General features: G+C 37.0%; 1 protein-coding gene across 3 annotated transcripts in view; it reads right to left on the bottom strand.

The window, feature by feature from the left end:
* The window catches only part of RABGAP1L (RAB GTPase activating protein 1 like), a 665842-nt gene that overhangs the window by 297545 nt on the left and 345360 nt on the right, over positions 1–22937 (bottom strand). The window lies entirely within an intron of this gene.

Below are 22937 nucleotides of genomic sequence, written 5' to 3' on the forward strand. Positions count from 1 at the left end.
ATTGCTGTACCAACACATAATTCAAACAGTGGTAGAGTATGTGTTTTTGTGGGGTTTTTAATGTTTTTTTAATTTTTGACAATATTATATATGAAAACTCAGACCACAGTCATTTAAAAAGTAAAAAATATTATCAATCTTTCCTCCCAAAGGGTTAATTACCCAACTCACTTGCTTCAGAAAATAAAAAGCCCTCAAATCAATATATTAAAATGACATATGCTTTAAAGATAAATCTAGAGGTTTTTGGGGTTTTTTTCCCCAGACAGATTCAGGATCTGAAAGTTCAAAACTAAGTTCTAAGCCTTATGAAAAATGATTAATCATTCACTTGATTTTTATTTTACTCCTGTAAATGTTTGTTTTTATCTGTTTAAATGTCAAGAAAATAAGATGGGACTACTTCTACCAACCCCAATAATGAAAATATTCTGCACAATTAAAGAAGCATCAACAACTACTAATGCAAATTAAAAGTATTGTTTAATGTCTCGCTCCCACAAAGATTTGAACAAATACCCTCTTTTCAGTTAAAAGAAAAAAATATTTAACACATGAATTACTTTAATAAATGCTATTTCTCTTTCTCTTTCTAGCTGAGAAATACATAAGAAGGAAGTAGTTGATTAGCTCTAAGTTCAGCCAGTGCCTTCTCTTGCTGCATTTTTCATTTCAGCTGCTATATCATGCTGGGCAGTAATTAGATCTTATATCATGTAGAGAAAGGACGAAAACTGAAAAGTTCCAAATTTGCTAGCAAACACCAAACATATTACAAATCAGTCCAGAGGAAACTCTGATGGCTTACCACAATGGAATGCTAAAACCAAATAAAAATGGAACTTTCAAAAAATTACCATAACTTAAGTAAAAGGATACACAGAAAGTTTATATTTATCATGGTAAACGTAATTTCTAATGATAAAGAAACCTGGGGTGAGACGGGGGTATAGAATAAGGTAAACATAAAGGTAACATATAAAATGAGATATTATGAAATGTATGGTTTATCCAGTCTGGTACAGAATCTAAGTAGGGGAATCTGGTACCAGGCAAATGAGTTTTCTGCTTAGGGTTTTCTCCAATAGAAGGGTGCTCTTTCCACACAGTGAGTCTCCACTTACAAACTATCTGAACAAATAATGAATGAAAATATTTCTCCTCCCAAGCTGAACTATTTTAAGGGCAAACATGTGTCGAGTGGTTCACAGGATATCTCTTTTTGCTCTTTTTGAGATGTTGAGGGAGAGAAATCATTGGACTATATTCCCTAGAAACTGCCTACTCTATTGGCATCATGCTGTGTTTAAATGGTACCAACAGTCTGATTCAGAGAAAGGGAAATTGATCAAAAATTTCTAGGAAGTAACTTTGCATAATATTGATTTTTTTTTCTATGAATACTTGAATCTTCCTTGTTTGTTTTAAAAAATAAAGGGGCAAAATCAAATGAAAATAAAAATCATAAACTTTTCTGTATTTAATAAACTTTCCCTTCCTATGATTACTTTTAAATGCTTTCTACATATGTGTGTCTCTAGATTTTTCTTCCTACATATTGCTCTCAGTTGGCTAGGGGAATAATTTCTGGAACTTCACTTTATAAACTAAATAAGCTATTTTGCTACATTATTCACTGATCCCTTTCATATACGTGAAGGTTAAGAGGTGCACCAAAGTCTTACAAATAGACTAATATGAATGAAATTGCACACTGGATTAGAGAAAATAATCATGTTTTCAAAGCAAAAGCTAAAGTCAACCATCTCCCAATTACCCATGCTGTTAAGAATAGAAAGATATATGTACCACAATGTTCACTGCAGCATTATTTACAATAGCCAGGACATGGAAGCAACCTAAATGTCCATCAACAGATGAATGGATAAAGAAGATGTGGCACATATATACAATGGAATATTACACAGCCATAAAAAGGAACGAAACTGAGCTATCTGTGGTGAGGTAGATGGACCTAGAGTCTGTCATACAGAGCAAAGTAAATCAGAAAGAGAAAAACAAATACTGTGTGTAAAGGCACACATATGAAATCTAGAAAAATGGTACTGATGAACCTAGTGGCAGGGCAGGAATAGAGATGCAGACATAGAGAATAGACTTGACATGGGGGGAAGGGGGGAGCTGGAACACAGTGAGGGAGTAGCATTGACATATACACACTACCAATTGTAAAACAGATAGCTAGTGGGAAGCTGTTACAGAGCACAGGGAGATCAGCTTAATGCTTTGTGAAGACCTAAAGGGGTGGGATAGGGAGGGTGGGAGGGAAGCTCAAAAGGGAGGGGATATGGGGATATATGTATAAATACAATTGATTCACTTTGTTGTATACCAGAAACTAATACAACACTGTAAAGCAATTATACTCCAATAAAGATGAAAAAGAAACATAAAATAAAATAAAACTTTAATAAAAAAGAATAGTAAGAGTATATATTCAGGAATCCATATCTAATCCCCCAAATTTACTCAGTCATTCAAGTATTTGAGTCAGGGAGTCACTAAACTTAACATTGTAAAAGGAAGGCAAAATCATCTTTCTCTTCAATATTCATCCCTTTTTCCTTTCTTTTTTTAAGACTTACTCCAATTTTAGTTGTCAACTTTTACAAGAAATAAAATGAACAGAGAAGGACGAAAAAAAAAAAACCCCAATAATTCACCATCCAAATATCTGGAGTTAAGTTTCATGTGAAAATCTGTTTTGAAATATGGCTAAAAACATTTTATAGCACAACCAAAAGTGATATGAGGTCATTTTCCTGGAAGGTCCCCACAAGCAGAGTCTCCTTAAGTCCTGACCATTATCTTCAGAATGAGAAGAGGGAAGAATTCACTCCCTCATGGGCAGCTAATTCACCAATATCTAGAGACTCACAACTTTACCCACAATTTACTTCCCAGTAGCTGCATCTCCCCTTCTGATCCTCGGTCCAATATGGTGGTTTAGCGGCTCTGGAGCCAAACAAACGCATTGGTTTGATTTCCCGCTACTCCACTTAATACCTACAGCAGGGGTTCCCAACGCCCAGGCCACGGACCTGTTAGGAACCAGGCTGCACAGCAGGTGGTGAGTGGCGGGCAAGAGAGTGAAGCTTCATCTGCTGCTCCCCATTGCTTGCATTACCCCCTGAAACATCGCTCACATTCCCACCTGAACCATCCCCCATCACCTGCATTAACATACCCTACCCTATCTGTGGAAAAACTGTCTTCCATGAAACTGGAACCAGTCCCTGGTACCAAAAAGGTAGGGGACCGCTGGCCTATAGGATCTCAGACAAGTTGCTTAATCTCATTAAACTTGGTTTCCTTATCTGTAAAATGGGATGGTAACATCAAATTCATATTGTTTAGAATAAGATAATGTGTGTAAAGTGCTTAGCACATTTTCCTAGTATAAACGGAATACTCATTAAAGAAATAAATAAAAATAATAATTACTAATAAGAAAAAAAATCAAATTGTACACTTTAAGTATATGCAGTTTATTGTGTCAATTATATCTCAATAAAAGTTCTAAAAAAATAGTTATTATTATTCCCCCCTTTTAATTGAGTCATATTTGTTTAAAATTTTTGGTGAAGGTATATTTTAGACATCCGCCTGTATTTGTACACTTTAAATAATGAAATAACCACTGTTTTTCTTTGGATATCATGAACATTATGATTATGAAACCAATTCCCTTTGCGCTTTCAGCATGATGATACATTAATGCAGACACACCCTCTTCTGAATTTTCTATTGTGTATCTTCTGTGTCTGAAGTTATCCTTGTTTCTATTAATGCATGAAAAAAAAGCAAAAGTGAACAATTATTTGGATAAAGTGATGTTTTCATCAACTGATACACACTCTGGCCCTAGCCTTGCATATATTCATGCAAGAAAGAAAGATGTACACAAATATACCCAGAAAAAAGATTGGGACGAACAGGGTATGGTAAAAGCTAAATTTGCCAGAACAGCTACCATTTTCATGCATTACTTTGGAATTCAGCTTCTGAGGATCAGAGAAGGGTTGAAGTCATGGTAAGGGAGAGAACAAATGCTGCTATCACTACTGCACAGCTCCCTTCTGGACCATCACCAGCAAGAAAGTAACTGGTGGGCAAAGTCCCTGAGATCATCTTCTACCCTGCCTACGGAGGCACCAGGTGGCGCCACACACAAAAGCTGACCAGAAGCAGGCAGTAGTGGTGAGAGGTTTGGAAGAAAGGCTTTAAAGTTGAGTTTTATCCCCCACCCAGACACACACCCCTGACACTACCATCACAGAGGAATGAAATTTCTATTTAGTTTATCTTTCAAGGATTTTCTTTAACTTCCAAACTGCTAAGTCATAAGATAAAACTTATCTTCAAAAATACATCAATCTCTGGTGTGATAAAACCCATGGCCCAACAGAGGATATAATTCAGCTTCTTGAAGATCTGTTTAAAACCAATTCTAAGAGGTATGGTAAGTATCTCGATTAACTATTGGTCATTTTAAGTGGAGACAATTCACAGCCTGTTATCAAGAGTATTACGTGAGCTGTTCTTCCGATATAGCATATATACCCTGACATCTTTGTAATCCTCCTAATTCCTATTTGAAGAGAATTATCAGTTACTTGTTTGTTGTGAGAAAGAAATGAATATGGCATTGAAGTGTCAGCAAGTATTAGTAAGATAGGTTTGGATGACCATATCTTATTATTTTTTATGAAACAATTTCTAGGCTGTCAACAACTAGAAAGGTATTTTAGTGAGGATGAGTGTTTTCACATGTGACTTTAGCACTAGATGAAGTATTAAAATTATGTCCTGATAAACAAACACCTTTAGCTGCACCCTGATTTGCTACATTTTTACAACGACAGCATCTTTTCGTATCAATTCCTACTGTCAAATCCAAACTATAACTGCACTTTCACTTTTCATCTACTACAAAATCATACAATGTCAACTTGTTAGTGTCATTAGAAATGCCAATGTAGACCACGCGTAACCACGATCAGTCAGCAGATAAATGATTCAGAGCTTTAAAAAAAAACTGACCTTAAAACGTGCCTTCTATTCTTACTCGACAGGGATCCTCCTTTAGTTCTATGTTGGAGCTAGATCTATGGTTAAACATCACAAACTAGTCAGCTTACATGTCCCTGAAAGCAGATGGATTTGCAGTGGTGGGTCTGATTTATTTGCTTTGATGTTTGTCAAAAATCCAAAGAGGCAGAGATGAAAGGAGAAAATATAAAAGTTCACTCTAGTTTGAAACATGCTACTAAAATCATGAGCTGAAACAGTAACACAAAAACAGTGGATCATTGCTGGCCTTCTTTCCTCGACTATTGGGGGGGATGGTGGGGCAGGAATCTCAGCATAGGCAGGGTAATATATAAGCAAAGAAATAAACAACAACAAAATTACATTGTTAGCAAGGTGCTTCCTGGGCATTGCATGCACACGCTGCCAAATGTCTCAGAATCAAAGCCTGACCCAGAGGTCAAACATAAAAGCCATATTCTGCCTTCAACTAGAAAGAAATCTCTTATGGAGGAGTGGCAACGATGAGAACAAAGGGCCGGGGGAAGAGAGAGGAGAGGAAGTAGTGTCTTCATAAGACCAGGCCATATTCACGGTGAACACCTTGATCCTGAAGGAAGTGCTGGGACTGCAGGGGGAAGTATGTGACCAGAATAAAGGCATTTCTTTGGAACTGGAAGACTATGAAGCATTGCAGCCTATGAGCACAGCCTGGACTTCCCAGAGATCCTATGGAATCTAGGTCAGATACCCCTCCATGATGAATATCTGGGGTTACTTTTAGACTCCAAATGCATCTACAGCCATATTTGGATATGTCCTCATTACCAGGGTTGCTGACCACTCACTGTCCCCAAATAAAGGTTCAGCTGGGGTACTTGACAGTCTTGGAAACTCATACCAATGGGCAATGATACACTCTGCAACTCCTGTTAGAATGAAGCACAAAACTGAAGTCCATGCTGTTATTTTCCAAAGTTAGATGTATTTCTAATTTTGCATTATTTTTAAAATTATTATAATTTTAATCAAAACAGCCCTTTAAACCCTTTTAAAATGAATAAAAAATTTAAGTGCTACATATTTACTAACCATTGTGTAAAAATAACATTCTTCCATTTTTCCACAGAAATGCTTCTGGTAACCAGCATTTGATAAACATGGTTATTTTCACCTAATTGTTACATTTTATAGTTTTCTTAACTTTGACCATGTACACACTAGTTATTGTTTTTATAGGTTGAATATTTTTTAATAATTTATAAAACATTCTACCATTCCTTTATCATTCTAGATGCTTCTCTTTTGCAACTCTTCGAGCTCAATTAACCTTCCTGAATTGAATGACATAAAAAGCTAATGTACATAAAAGATTAAGCTTTCTATTTGCTGCATAGTTCAAATTTGTTCACATATTCAACATATACTTTTCTGAGTACCTACTAAGAATCAGACACTATTTTAGGTGCAGAGGATATAACTGTTAGCAAGCCAATATCCCTCCCATATGGACTTTATATTCTAGTAGTACAGGAAAAAGACATTAAAAAAATGTTTATAATATTGGTTAGTGAAAAGTACTATAAAAAAATAAAACAAGATAAAGATACAGTGAAGAACAGGATGATATTTCAGGTAGAGTGGGTTTGCTTCTCTCAGTTAGGGTTCAAATATTTAGAGAAAAAGCATTACAGGCAAAGGGGAAAGCAAGTGCAAAAGCCCTGAGGTGGGAGCAGGATGGCAATACTTCTCTGGACATTTTCCAGCATTTTGCTGACCTTTATGTCTGCAGATGCCTTCAATGAACTGCTAAAAAATAACTCTGACACTCTCTTGGATTAACATGGCTACCTCAGAAATTTGTTAGTATGAATGAGATTTTTTTCACAAGATGTTTTACTGCATATATTTGAATAATGTGTTCCTAGTTGCACATGTCTGTATGAAAGCTTACTATTCAAATATTTATCTAACACTTACCACGTGCAAGATATTGGACTAAGATCTAGAGGATCAAAAAGATATAGTCCATAATGTTCCTAACTTGCAAGAGTTTAAGATCTACTTGAAAATACAAAATATCAATGGAAGGAAACATTCTAACAGCCAAATAAATGATATGAGTAATGTTAGCTATAGGAATTCAGTAAAGAAAGTGACTATAGAAGCGTTCAAGTGGTGAAAGTGGCCTTCCACAGGAGATGAGGACTGGGCTGAGCCTTGTAGATAAGATGGGCTCAACAAAATTGAAGGGTCACAAGTGTGGTGTGAGCAGAGGCTCCAAACCAGGGAAGCACTTGCATGCCCGGCAGATACGATTCTAATTGACTACGGAAGGAAATTTATAAAGGGGCAAGTTGAGTACGATCTAGAATATGGGAAGGCAATCTTGAATGAAGATGTTTTAATCCTGCAGACAACAAGGAGTCATTTCATCTCCCATGGTCTTTGTAGTCACAGTTTTGTAAACTCCTGTTTCAGTTGGGCCTCCTCTGCTTTTATTACCTGAAAGAATTGCTGTGTAGTGAAGAATGAACCTTACCCAAAAAGACTACTGGCCTTTGCCATTGGCTACTAGGAATGTCAAGTCTAAAGAGGAGGTCTTTGTTTGCATGTGGGCTTTGACCACTCAACAGCCTAACAATGTGACTTACCATGGGGCTTTGGGGCATCCAGTATTAGTTCTATCTATGGAGAGGCTGCAGACTAAAGGTCAGTCATGTGAGCAGTACATGAGTGAGCCCGTATAAAAACTCTGCACAACAAGACTCAAGTGAGCTTCCCTATCTGGCAATATTCCATGCATATCGTCACACACTGATGTCAGGAAAGCTACACGGTCCAACACTCCGTGGGGAACGCGCAAAGGAAGAGCTATGCTAGGTACTTCTCCCAGACTCTGCCCAACGTGCTTCACCCCTTGGCAAGCTTTAATCTGTATCCTGCAGCTGTAATACAATGTCACCATGAGTATTACAGCTTTCACTGAGTTCTGGGAGGGCTTCTAGTGAATCACGGAACCTGAGGGTGATTTTGGTAACACCTTGACACAGCTAGTATTAGAAGCAGGGGCAGTCTTGTGTGGACTATGCTCCCTCTCTAACTTTGAAATTGGTTAAATTCTAACAGGTTAGCCATCAACAAATATGAAGTTTTCACTGTGGTATTCTCACCAGTAAATTTTCTCTGTTCAAAGATATATATCATTGCCTACCTTTTCGTCTGTCTTTGACAAAATACTATTCACAATAAAATAGTCCCCCAGCACCATGTTAATTCAGATGACCTTTAAAAAATCACCTTTAATGTAGAACTTCAAATGCTAAAAATGTTGGACCACTACTGACCATTTGGCCTCTGTTCACTGAGCTCTTCAAAAATCTATGTCATCAGTAAAGACCATTAAATTAAAAGTAGGTCACACAACTACTGATACGATCCTATAATTAACCTGCATAAAGGATCATCTAGAACCTCAAAGGAGAGTATGTAATTTAAACAATAACTACATCCCTAACTAAATGTCAATAATATGCATATTTTTAAACTCCTTTAAGATCAATAAAGTTACTCTATACTGGGATGTGGTTTTTGAAAAAGCCAATTAATTTTTATATCAAGTCAGATTGTATAATTGCCATTTTATTCCTTTTTGTAACAGTACATGTTTCCATTAACATAAATTTTTACTCACATAGGAGTAGAAGATGCACTGATTACCACAACAAAAGAAACTGGAAGGGCTAAGAACAGAAGGATTCATTCCTGAGAGACTATAATAGTTCTAGTTCTCAATTATAAAGTTCACTTCAATAAATTAAATATTCTAATTCAATCTAGAAAGTGTACAATAAGGCATTTTTCTGTTTTACAAATTCTGATTAATATTTCAACTTTCTTTTCTGATACTCTACTTTGTTCATAATTCTCTATTGAAGACGGTTAATTTCTGTTTCTCTAACAGATTTCTCTGGAAGTAGTAGCAATCTTTTTGCAATAGGGCACATTCGAAATCTGATTAATACTTTTGAGAATAAAGCCAAATAATGAGTAGAAACCTAGAGATTTTTATTCTGCACTGTTTTTCTCTATATGGACTCAGAAATGAGCATTACTATTCTAAGACTTAGACGATCTAGGTAAATATATTCCAGCTCCTTGACACAGTATATTCCTTTTTTAGTTTCTTTGCTGATGCCTCCTCTGCCTACTTATCTGATGGTGTTATATCCTTAGCCTTGTTCTGTGCTCACTCTCCTTACTCTTCCCCAGGGAAATCACGTCCACTTCTGTAACTTCAACTACCATCTGTCTTCTCTCTCCTGGATCTTTACTAAAGTAGATGCCAAACCTTACTGATTAATAGAATCATCTGAAGATTTTTTTCTGAACCCAAATCCCTAGATTTCATCTAGATTTAACCTACCAAATTCTCTATAGTACTTCCAGGCAATCTGTATTTTTAACAAAGATGTATATGCAGCCGTGAGCAAAAGACCACAAATTGTTATTTGGGAACTACTGGTCTAACAGACCTATCATTCCACATCTAAAACTTAACAAGTCAAAAATTCAATTCAGAATTTCCTATATTCTGATTCTCAGTGGAGTAAATTGCCATGTCTGAGCTGACATACAAAGAGTTATTCTAGAAGTCTTCTCCCTTTTCCTCCCTTAATCAATTTGTCTTTTGGTCTTCCACTCTGCTTTTTTAATTAACTGGTACCCGTGTCTGAATATCCCCCACTTGACTGCCACCTCCAGGTAGACTACCATCGGTTCTTATTTATCTTTGTTTCCCTTGTGGACTGAGACTTTAGTAGGTGCTTCATAAATGGGTGCTGAATAAATCAGAATAAGGGAAGCAGGCATGGGAAGCATATATACATTCCCTATGATGAAGAGACTCAAGTTTTATAATTTTCACTCTGAGTTTTCAATTCTCTTCTAACCTCATTTAGTCAAGAGCAGTGACAAAAGGAAATAATTTGCACCAAAACCAAAGATGATGACAAGGAGTCACAGACTTCCAAACCAAAGTTTCAAGCAAAACACATACCAAAATGTCCTTGCTCTTAATACAAAAGAACACACGTGAAAATAATTACAGATATTATATAAACTACAAAAAAATCAAAATGGATCTCTATCTTAAAATAGAAAGTAGAAATTCTAACACTATTGGAATTGCCAAAAATCATCATTACAAAAAAGTTGTTTGGAGCTTTCTCACTGAATTTGATGCTATTTTATATGAAAAACCATAAAAGATAAAGACACCGTCAAGTGCTGCATTTTTAAAAAATTAGTCTTTTTACTTTCAAAGTGAGAGGAGATGAATCATATAATTAATGTGTTCAAAACATGCTAGAAGCAAATTACATTAAATATGATATCTTAGAAATCCAAAGTATTTCTCATAGTTTACATGTTAACTCTTTCTCAATAAAATAGCCTGAAGTAGCAGATTGAGATGAAGGTTAGGTAAGAATCAGGAAATTTTTTCCTACTCATTGTACCTCTGGATTATAGTATTTAATAGGTTCAGGTTCTTTTTTATAAGTCTTAATACCATATTAAATCAAAGGAAAATACAGATCTTCCTCTTTTTAAATTTTAGGACCCTTTAGAATTATAAATTAAGAAAGACTAACACCTTCTATTCTATTCATAAGAATATAAGATACTCATGAAACAAGAATTTTTTTCTATCTTTTGAACTGCTAGTTATTTAGGGTCTGTAACATTGGTATGAAAAAAATACAGAGAGGGAAACAACTTTTTGGTTGCCATCTTTCTCACTTTTGAAACACCACCACCGCCCTTTAATCAATATATGTATTTGCTTCTGATTGAAATGCTATAAGAGCCACGTTTTTATGTAGTTTGTTCCTAACAGACCCAAGTGGCTAAGAGGGGATTTTTAAACTCTGAATTTCTAATAAACGCAAAGAAAATGCAACTTCTGTACACATTAAGAAATTGTAAAATTAACCCCACTTATTTCTCAAGTTGCCATTTGTGGAAGTTACTTCGGCTTCATCTAGTGCTATGGGGGCTGAAAGGTTTCTTCCCAGGCATTTGTCTGGCACTGCTTTTTCACTTAGGTCTCGTTCTACAAACAAAAGCCCTCTCATTTTTTCAGAGCTTTAAGTGATTGATAAGTTACATACATATAACGGTTCCTATGTTGCATGGTACTTAGGTACAATTTGTAAGTAGTTCACAATAGGAAAATAACTAATATTACACCTCAGAGAAACCAAGCATTGTTTAGGTCAGCTAGGACATATGTCCTTCTCTGGCACCATCACCATAGTTCAGGATATTATCACTTTAGGCTTACGCTCTTTCAATGGCCTCTAAATCATCCCAGAGATTTTCTCTCTTTCAATCAGGCTGTGCAGTACTTTTAAGGTTAATCTACCTAAAGCATTGTCTTCTTGTTGTTGTTTTTCTACAGTATCACAAATGTTTTACTTTTTCTTTTTTTTTTTTTGGTAATCCATATTTTTTTTTTAATTGAAGTATAGTTCATTTACAATGTTGTATTAGTTTCAGGCGTACAGCAAAATGATTCAGTTATACAAATATATATATATTCTTTTAATGATTCTTCTCTCTTATAGCTTATTACAAGATAATATTAGTTCTATATATAGTTCCCTGTGCTATACAGTAGGTCCTTGTTGTTTATCTATTTTACGTACTTTAGTGATAAAGCACTGTTTTGCTCCTGGATAGCATTCAAATCCATCTACAGTATGGTCCCCACCTGCTATCCTCAAACAGAAAAAAATCCTTATTCCATTCCATCTGAATCACATCCCATTCTACAAAGTTTCTCTGTTCTTTCAAAGTTTAATGGTCTTGTACACCTTCCTCTGTCTTGGATGACCCTACTTCCCACATTTTCCCCTACTGAAATCCTGTTCATTTATAAAAGGCTCATATCAGACTTCTTCCATGGTACATTCCTAATGACCCAAAGTGAAAATAGTACCTTATTCCTTTATGCTCTTATAATACCAACGTATATACACTTATATAAAACTGACTATATATTGCCTTGGGGTAAGACGTATTTTACCTCCACTAAGCTCGTGCCCCTTAGAGATGGTCCCTTATAGTAACTCATGTAGTACCCTAAGTAGTAGAGACTAAACAAAAATACTTGTGGAATAAATGACTCTATGAAAGGAGAAAATGGTCCACCAAAGCAGAAAGGCAGAGATTAAAGGAAGAGCGTGTGTTTCTACTTAAGTAAAGGGTGGGTCATGCCCCACACTGAGCCACAAATGAAAACTAAGTTGGGGCAAATTTTCTGTGCTTGGTCACTCACATCTGCCCTGTGAAATGCTTTCAACAGGCTCTTTGGGGTCAAGGATTATAAAAACCATCAAGAGGCAGAATGTTATCTGCCACAGCCAATGCTACAGTTAACATTTTCACCCACAAGAAACACAGTCTCATTGTTCAAAACCCTGCTTTGCCAGGGGATAGATACCTGGAGGTAACTTTGGAGCAAGTCATCACACTGTAGCTCATAATGCTAACTTCCTGATATGTAGAAAAGAATCAGAGAAGCCTTGACACTGATTTATCATGTCCATCAGAAAGCACACTTAAATCTATCTTCAACCTAGCACAGGCTGAAATGCTTTATGAAGATGGTGTAACGCTAAAATTATCTAAGAAGCCACTGAAAGCAGCGCTCTTCCAAGTTGGTATTTCATGCTCTGGCTATGAATAATGTGTTCAAAATCACAATGGTAAATAATGCAGTGCTGAAACACAATGGGGATAGCGTGAGCCAGACAACCTGTCACAAACGCAGCAAATCTGAGAGCCACAGAGAGGGGAAGGGATTCTGATTCCTTAAACAGCAAAGATACAGCGCTCTGACCCTGAGTATCAGTCAAGAGGACACCTCTGCTTTTGCCGCTAGAGGAATATCTACAACTCCTGAAAGTAAGGAAAGAGGTGGAGATGGGATGGGGTAAGTGAGGCAAAACAAGTGGTCTGGCTTTAATCCTGAAAGCAGGTATCACAATACCACTACGCCGTTACCCCAGGGAGAGCAAAGCCACATGGGCAAAGTTGGCGGGAGAGGGTGAAGAATGACACGCGAGGGGAGGAGGGTTCAACAATATTTCATGAGTAGAACTCCTGACTTGTTAGCTTTTTGTTTGCATTTTACCAAAAGATTTAAGTAGGGCAACTACTACAGAAATCAGTGCCCTATGAAGAAAATGTAGTCAATTCAATGTGCTCAACTATAATGTGAGTTTTAGATGTCTTAAAATTTCATAATTCCACAAGGGTTAGAAATTACTGTGCTTTGCCCCAGCTTTAGGGACCCCAGATAAAATACAGGGTGCCCAGTTCAACTGCATGGGATTTAATATTGCATAGGACTTATTTGTTTATATTAGAAAATTATTTTTTGTTTATCTGAAGTTCACATTTAAGTGGGTGTCCTGCATTTTTACTTTTGCTAAATCTGGCAGTCTTATTAGATTACTATTATCATAGTACGAGGAAAATCAATTCCTGAGTACTCTTTATATATCATTTTGTTCAAATCGCTTTTAAATACCTAGCCTAAAAGGTACCATATTTGATATAAACTAGTCACATTTGACTTTTCAAGAAAGCTGTGTTAAATTTACTTAAAAATTGAACAAATATTAGTTAAAAGCCACAGATGCTATGAATAGAATCAGAAAGATGTGTTCTAAACTAGAAAAGACTGAGAAGAAAATGAGGACATCTAGATAACAATGGACAGACACCATTATTAGTGAGAATACCAAGCCTGTGAGGCAAAGAAAAATTGAATTGATGACCTGGAAAATAAGATCAAGTTAAGATATAGCAGACAGATCTAAGGTCCCTGCAGACAAGCAGGCAGGGAACAGATAAAGATTCTTCCCAGTGAATAGAAGAAAAAGATGCTGAGAATGTTTACTTAGCCAACATTGTCTCTCCTCTATTCAAATACCAAATAAAGATCAATCAATTAACATCTGAAAAACTTTTCTGGTCTAAGAAGAAAGTGGCTTCAAAAATAGCAGAATGACATAAAATTACACCTGAGTTTTTAGTACTGTGTTATGCCTTATCAAAGGACAATTTATTGCCCTGGTGTTTACACTGCAAATATTGATATGAAGAAGTATTAGGGCACAACTTGAAAGACATGGTGGGTATTGCGGCCTGGGGACAAGTAACCTTTACTCCAACCCAAGAAAAAATAAAATTTATGAGTTGCATATTTTAAATGATCTTGTTAATTAAAAATTTTAAGTAAATAAACGTTAAAATCCATTTCTTAAATTTTCTTTTTTAAAATATCCATCTATCTATCGATCTATCTGATCTATCTATCTATTTATTGGCTATGTTGGGTCTTCATTGCTGCATACAGGCTTCCTCTATTTGTGGCGAACAGGGGCTACTCCTCATTTCAGTGATTGTGGTGCATGGGCTTCTCATTGCATTGGCTTCTCTTGTTGCAGAGCATGGGCTCTAAGCACATGGGCTTCATTAGTTGTGGCACTCAGCCTGAGTAGTTGGGGCTCATTGGCTCTAGAGCACAGGCTCAGTAGTTGTGGCTCACAGGCCCAGCTGCTCTGAAGCATGTGGGATCTTCCTGGCCCAGGGCTTGAACCCCTGTCTCCTGCATTGGCAGGCGGATTCTTAACCACTGTGACACCAGGGAAGTCCATTTCTTAAATATTCTTAATTATTCTTAACTATTTCTCTGAATATTTTTAAAATTCTTAATTGAAATTTCATAGACTAAGTAACTATAATATCAGATTATCATATATAATTTTGAATCAATTGTTAGTCTGATTATATCGTAAATTAATTGAAAAATGATTTTTCTTATACATTCTTTAAAGGAGAATTTTCAATTGAAAACAATTTAAACAGAAACTTCTTTAACACGCACACACACACACAAGTCCACTTCCTCTGAAACAATTTTCATCAGCTACTTTTTTCTTTTTGGCTGCAACCAACTAACCACAACAGAGCTTAGATCCCAAGGCTCAGAGACTGACAGCCTACCATCCCAGGACCTGCCAGCCCCTGATGGGGCTGGACTCACTAAGGCTTCGACCGTCTCTGAAGGTAAACCACACAGACTGTTACTACGCAAAACAGGGGCACTGAAAATAAGGAGCACAATTATCTTGGAAGTATTTGATATTTCAATCAAAAACAAAGCCCCGAGAGAGTTAAAATGGGAAAAATCTGAACTTTGCTGAACTTCCTTAAAATTGCCTCACTGAATATCCTCAGCAAATCCACTGCCTCTGGGCCTAGTATTCCGACCCCATCCAAGAAGACCATCTGTCCTCACCTTTAATTGAGCAAACTTCACTGATTTTTTTATGTGTTCTACCTGTCACACAGTAAACTGCCAAACACTCCTTCAAGCAGGAGTAGGGAGGTGTACAGGATTAAAAGAAAATATTGGGGAAAATTTAGCCCTCTCTGGGTAGAGGGAGTCCTGAAATTAATGGGCCATAATTCATATCTAGGCTGGGTGATGTGGCTTAAGTATTGGTCTAGAAGCAATGCTGTCCAAAAGAAGTACAACACAAGTCACAAATGCAAGCCACATACGTAATTCAAAATTTTTGTGTTGGGACTTCCTAGGTGACACAGTGGCTAAGAATCCGCCTACCAATGCAGGGGACATGGGTTCGATTCCTGCTCCAGGAAGATCCCACATGCCGCTGAGCAACTAAGCCCATGTGCCACAACTATTGAGCCTATGTGCCACAACTACACGTGCCTAGAGCCTGTGCTCCACAACAAGAGAAGCCACTGCGATGAGGAGCCTGTGCACCAAAATGAAGAGTAGCCCCCATTCGCTGCAACTAGAGAAAGCCCATGTGCAGCAACGAAGACCCAACTCAGCAAATAAATTAATTAAAAAATAATGCTGAAATCAAAATATTAAAAAAAAATTTTTTTTGTGTGTAGCCACATTAAAAGAGTAAAAAGAAACAGGGGCAATTAGTTTTTATTACACTTAATTTAACCCACTGAATCTGAAACATTATTATCTCAACATGTAATCAATACTAAACATTAACAATGAAATATTTTACATTCTCTTTTTCCACACTGTCTTTAAAATCTGGTATTAATTTTTTCACACGTACAGCATTCTGTTTTGCTGCATTTCAAGTGCTTGAAAGTAACATGTAGTTAGTGACCTCCACAATGGACAGTACAGGTCTAAGTTTTAACACAAAAACCACACTCAATATCTTTAATTACTTTTTCACAAACATTGCTCTCTGTAGGGGAATGAGAAAAATGTCTTTGGAATGGGGAAGTAAAAACAGAAAGGAAGCTAAAAGAATGGCTATGAAGTTCTCAACACCTGCCTCCAAGTGTGCAAGTTGCCAGCCTATGATTAAACATTCCAGAGAAGAACTGCTTATGCTTTTGCTTCCACCATTCCTGATATGCCAAGGTTTCTTTCTTTAAAAAAAAAAAAATTTGTGTATCTCCCCCTTTCTTTATGTTTTTTGTTTGTTTGTTTGTTTGTTTGTTTATTTAATTGGCTGTGTTGGGTCTTTTTTTGCTGTGCGTGGGCTTTCTTTGGTTGCAGTGAGTGGGGGCTACTCTTCATTGTGGTGCACGGGCTTCTCATCGTGGTGGCTTCTCTTTTTGAGGAGCACAGGCTCTAGGCACGTGGGCTTCGGTAGTGGCAGCACGTGGGCTCAATAGTTGTGGCTCACGGGCTCTAAAGCACAGGCTCAGTAGTTATGGCGCATGCGCTTAGTTGCTCCGCGGCATGTGGGATCTTCCTGGAGCAGGGCTCGAACCCGTGTCCCCTGCATTGGCAGGCGGATTCTTAACCACTGCGCCACCTAGGAAGCCCCTCCCCCTTTCTTTTAAAAAATATTTTAATGAAGTGTTGGACATACAATAATATAGTAGTTTCAGGTGTACAATGTAATGATTTGACATTTGTATACACTGCGAAGTGATCATCACCATTTGTTACCAAAGTTATAAATTTTTGTCCTCATAATAAGAACTTTTAAGATTTACATTCTTATTAGAACTTTCAAATTTACAATGCAATATTATTGGCTATAGTCACCATGCTGTACATTACATCCCCATGACTTTTTATAACTGCAAGTATGTACCTCTTGATCCTCTTCACCCACATCACCCACCCCCAACCCTTCTACCCTCTGGAAATCATCAGTCTGTTTTCTGTATCTATGATTTTGTTTTGTTTGTCATGTTTTTTAGATTCCACATGTAAGTGAAATCATATGGTATTTGCCTTTCTCTGTCTGACTTATTTCACCTAGCATAATACACTCAAGGACTATCCATGCTGTCACAAATGGTAAGATTTCATTCTTTTTTTGTGGAGAGAAAGGCCACACTGAGATGGGTAGGGAGAAGCAGAGATGCAGTCTCACCAAAACTTCCACACCAGATGCAGTGACCCATAATTGGGAAGGATCTCAAAAATACGGAACTTTTCCCTGAGGAGAAAGGGATGTGTGTCCACATCAGGCACCCCAACCCTTGGGACCTGCACTGGAGAGAGGAGTCCCCAAAATGTCTGGCTTTGAAAACCACAGCACTCATGTCCAGGAGAACCACAACGCTAAACAAGACAGAGATCCTGCTTTTAAAGGGCTCACTTCCTGGAGCAGAAGTTTTGGTGAGACTGCATCTCTGCTTCTCCCTACCCACCTCAATGTGGCCCTTTTGTCCTTTGTTTTGGATTAGCTGTTCAGCTAGTTCTTGGGTTCTTCTCACAGGGGAGTGTTCCACATGTAGCTATAGTTTTGTTGTGTCTGTGGGAGCAGATGAGTTCAGGATCTTCCTATGCTGTCATCATGAAATCCTCCTCTGCCAAGGTTTCTTATGAAATGGCTAAGCCCATGACCAAGAACAATGTTCTTCAGCCATACTTTCATACGGGATATAATTAACTAGGATTTATCCTGCCACCACGGGCTAATAGATAAACACCAGTAAAAAGTATAAACAGGGGCATGGTCTTAAACATTTTCTATAGGCACTGGCTTCAAAGAACTTCACAGAAGACGAGCAAACCTCAGAGATGACTTCTGCTTCTGGTACTGCCAAAAATTATGGAAGCAATCTTAATTAATCCTGTATTGAGAGAAGACTGACCTAATTATGTTGACACTGTCTGAGTTCTCTGTTTAAGGAGTAAGAATGCTTACAGGCTAGATTACCAAAGTCCAATTTGGGTCATTTTTTTTTTTTACAAGTCTATCAATCTTCTTTAGGCACAATAAAGAAGAGCACTAAAGAAGACCCTTCACAATGGAATGCCCTTTTCTGAATTTGTACAGTAGTGAAAAAATTTAGGCTTTCAAATCACCTGTAAACTATATAATCTTGGACAAGTTAGTTAGTCTCTAACCTTTGCTTTCTTCATCCTCACTACTCCGCCCACAAAATAATGATGCTAATTCTAATTTTCCGAATTTTTTACAGATTACATATTATATATGCCAATCATAGTACCTGGCACATAACAGGCATTCAATTCATGGTAGATACCATTAAGCCTGAAATTCTTTTGCTTTTTTCCTATAGCATGAGGGCAGTAATTCTAGCACCTGGAAGTTGGGTAACTGCTGAAGCCTTCTGATGCTACCAGGCAACCAGATCATACCCAAAACTTCTAAGACAGAGTCATGGTGAACAGACTGGGGGTTAGCAAATATATGGCCATCCTTGGAGCTTCTCCGTGAGCCACGAGAACTTTAAATCTGCATTTCTGAATCATGATAATGATCTAATACTCAGTGTAGTGGGTCATAATCAGAATTCAAAGAAAAAAGGAAATAGTAAATACCACAGGGCATCTCAGAATCATTTCTGAAAACTTTTGCTTCTGACAGACAAAAATAGATATATATACATGGGGAGGGTTAAAAATGTTTGACTACCACTGCCTTAGAACACAGTAGGATTTCAAGGAGCCTTGCAATTTTTTAATTCTTAGGAGATACAAATAAGCAGGAAAGATGAGAGCATCTAACTCCTTTGAAAAGGAATTTTTATGGCAACCATGAGACAGAGTTGCCAAATATGGGCTGTAAAACACGGATACTGGGATAAGCATATGAAGACTCTAGCTTCAACCCATACAGCTGTGTTAGGATCAACTGCCCTTGAACGACTATAGAGCAAAGCATAGCTGGTTAGCTGGATGGTATAAACTCTTCACTGAGTAAGACATGTTCACTTTTTCTTAATGGCTATTTCTTTTTAAAAGCATTTGGGAAATAAACAAGTTAAGGCTCTAGGGAAAGGAATTTTCCTGACTTTATAAATAGAATCTGATATAAATCCTTTTTGTGCATGGAATTAGAGATTTACATAATTTGAGAATACTAATGTGTATAATACAGATGCTATGGTTTGCAATGCTATTTTTGGTTATGAAAAGAAAAACCAACCTGGATTTAAAAAGCACATGTGATTTTTTTTAAAATGAAGCATCATAGTTTGGAAATGCTTAGAATAAAGAAAAAAGTTCTAGCATTAAGACAGAAAAGAATTAAGGAAAGTAAGTTTATCTGTTATAAAGTGAACTCTGTCCTATCTTCAAAGAAACCCTCCCTCAAACATCTTATGGATTCTACCAACACTCCACTGAAACTGCTCATTAAAGCTGCAATGACCTCAAAATTGACAAGCACAGAGGATAATTTTCAGTGTTCATACTGTGTGAAGTGGACAGCATTTGGGAAAGCTAACTATTCTTTTCCTTATTTTGTGTGTGATGAGAACTTTTAAGATCTACTCTCTTCACAATCTTTAAACATACAATACACTATTATCAACTATAGTCACCCTGCTGTATATTACATCACTTCTCCAGTGTAGTATTATAACTGTAGTCACCATGCTGTATATTACATCACTTCTCCACTTATTTTATAAAGCATTCTTTTTTTCTTGAACCTCTTCCCCTACAGGCTCCTGAGTACCTCTCACATGATTTTCCTCTCATCTCTTTACAGCTTCTCAGTCATTTTTGCCAGCAACTCTTCTATAAAATTCATACATATTCTCAGCCCTTTTTTCTTCTTAACCAACACTGTCCTTTTGTGATTTTGTACATACAAGGCCTCAACTTTAAGCCATTCATTAATGATTCTCAAATTATGTCTCCAGGCTTGAGACCTACATTTTAAATTGTCCACTAAACATCTCCACCTGGTTGCCCCACAGGCACCTCAAACGTGGTGTGGTAAAAAACAAACTCAGCATCTTTTTCTGAAAGTATACTTCCCCTCTCGTAATCCTGCTCCCTTGTGGTGAGTGGCACCACTCTCTAGTCCCCCAAAGCAAAAATCTGGGAGTCCTCACAGATGCGTTCTCCTATATGACTGTTAATGTCAAAATCAATTATCTGTTCTTACTTATTACTGATCCTTAAATCCATCATCATTTTTTTCATTTCTATTGCACCTTATTTCAGTATCTGAGCTTCCTCTCCCTAGAATACTATAAGCTTTTTTCTTTTGAGAACAGATTTATAGATATAGAATTGACCTACCAAAAATTCACCATTTAAAGCATGCAATTCAACGGTGTTTAGTATACGCACGGAGTTGTGCAATCATCACCACAGTCTACGTTTAGAACATTTCATACCCCCCAAATAAGCCTCACAACGTTTAGTCATCACATCCCATTAGTATCCCTCTTAGCCTTAGGCAACCTATACTTTATGTCTCTATAAATTTGCCTATTCTGGACATTTCATATAAACAGAATCATACAATATATGGTTTTTTGACTGATTACTTTCACTTAGCATGTTTTCAAAGTTCATCCCTGCTCAAGCATGTACCAATACCTTATTCCTTTTTATTCCTGAATAATATTCCATTGCATGGCTATACCACATTTTATTTATGCCTTCCTTCCTTTATAGACATGTGGGATGTTTCTACTCTGGGGCTATTATGAGTAATACTGCTATGAACATTTGTGTACAAGTTTTTGTGTGAATATATTTTCAGTTCTCTTCAGAATATACCTAGAAGTAGAAGCTGGGTCACATGGTAATTCTCTACCTAACTTTTTGAGGAACTCCCAGACAGTTCTACAAAGCAGCTGCAGCATTTTTAAATTCCCACCAGCAGTGTATGAGGGCTCCAAATTCTCCACACTTAACTTTTTTATTATAGCCATCCTAATGGGTATGAAGTGGTATCTTATTGTGTCTTTGGTTTGCATTTCTCTCTTGGCTAATGACCTGGGGCATCTTTTCATGTGCTAGTTGGCCATTTGTATATCTTCCTTGGAGAAATATCTATTCAAATCCTTTTGGGTTGTCATTTTATGACTGAGTTGAAAGAGTTCTTTTTATATTCTGGTTACTAGATTATCAGATATATGATTCTGGGTTGTCTTTTCACTTTCTTGGTAGTGTCCTTTGATGTACAAAAGTTTTAAAATTTGGTGAAGTCAAATTTATCTTTTTTTCTTCTGTTGCTTGTGCTTTTAGTTTTATATCTAAAAGACCATTGTCAAAACAAATGTCATGCAAAGGAGGCAAGAATATACAATGGAGAAAAGACAGCCTATTCAAATAAGTGGTGCTGGGAAAACTGGACAGCCACATGTAAAAGAATGAAATTAGAACACTTCCTAACACCATGCACAAAAATAAACTGAAAATGGATTAAAGATGTAAAGGTAAGGCCAGACACTATAAAACTCTTAGAGGAAAACATAGGCAGAACACTCTATGACATACATCACAGCAAGATCTTTTTTGACCCACCTCCTAGAGTAATGGAAATAAAATCAAAAATAAATAAATGGGACCTAATGAAACTTAAAAGCTTTTGCACAGCAAAAGAAACCATAACAAGACGAGAAAACAACCCTCAGAATGGAAGAAAATATTTGCAAATGAAGCAACTGACAAAGGGTTAATCTCCAAAATATACAAACAGCTCATGTAGCTCAATATCAAAAAAACAAACAACCCCATCCAAAAATGGGAAGAAGACCTAAATAGACATTTCTCCAAAGAAGACATGTAGATGGCCAACAAACACATTAAAAGATGCTAATCATTAGAGAAATGCAAATAAAAACCACAGTGAGGTATCACCTCACACCAGTCAGAATGGCCATCATCAAAAAAATCTACAAACAATAAATGCTGGAGAGGGTGTGGAGAAAAGGGAACCCTCCTACACTGTTGGTGAGAATGTAATGTGATACAGCCACTATGGAGAACAGTATGGAGATTCCTTAAAAAATCAGAATTTTTTAATTTTGACCCAGCAATCCCACTACTGGGCATATACCCTGAGAAAACCATAATTCAAAAAGATACATGTATCACAAAGTTCATTGCAGCACTATTTACAACAGCAGGACATGGAAGCAACCCAAATGTCCATCAACAGAAAAATGGATAAAGAAGATGTGGCACATATATACAATGGAATATTACTCAGCCATAAAAAGGAATGAAATTGAGTTATTTGTAATGAGGTGGATGGACCTACAATCTGTCATACAGAATGAAGTAAGTCATAAAGAGAAAAACAAATACTGTACGCTAACGCATATATATGGAATCTAGAAGAATGGTAATGATGAACCTAGTGGCAGGGCAGGAATAAAGACGCAGACGTAGAGAACAGACTTGAGGACACAGCGAGGGGAGGGGAGGCTGGGACATAGGGAGAGAGTAGCATTGACATATATACACTACCACATGTAAAAGAGATAGCTAGTGGGAAGCTGCTGCATAGCACAGGGAGATCAGCTTGGTGGTTTGTGACGACCTAGATGGGTGGGATAGGGAG

Source organism: Hippopotamus amphibius, chromosome 3 (assembly GCF_030028045.1).
Source record: "Hippopotamus amphibius kiboko isolate mHipAmp2 chromosome 3, mHipAmp2.hap2, whole genome shotgun sequence".
Classification (NCBI taxonomy): domain Eukaryota; kingdom Metazoa; phylum Chordata; class Mammalia; order Artiodactyla; family Hippopotamidae; genus Hippopotamus; species Hippopotamus amphibius.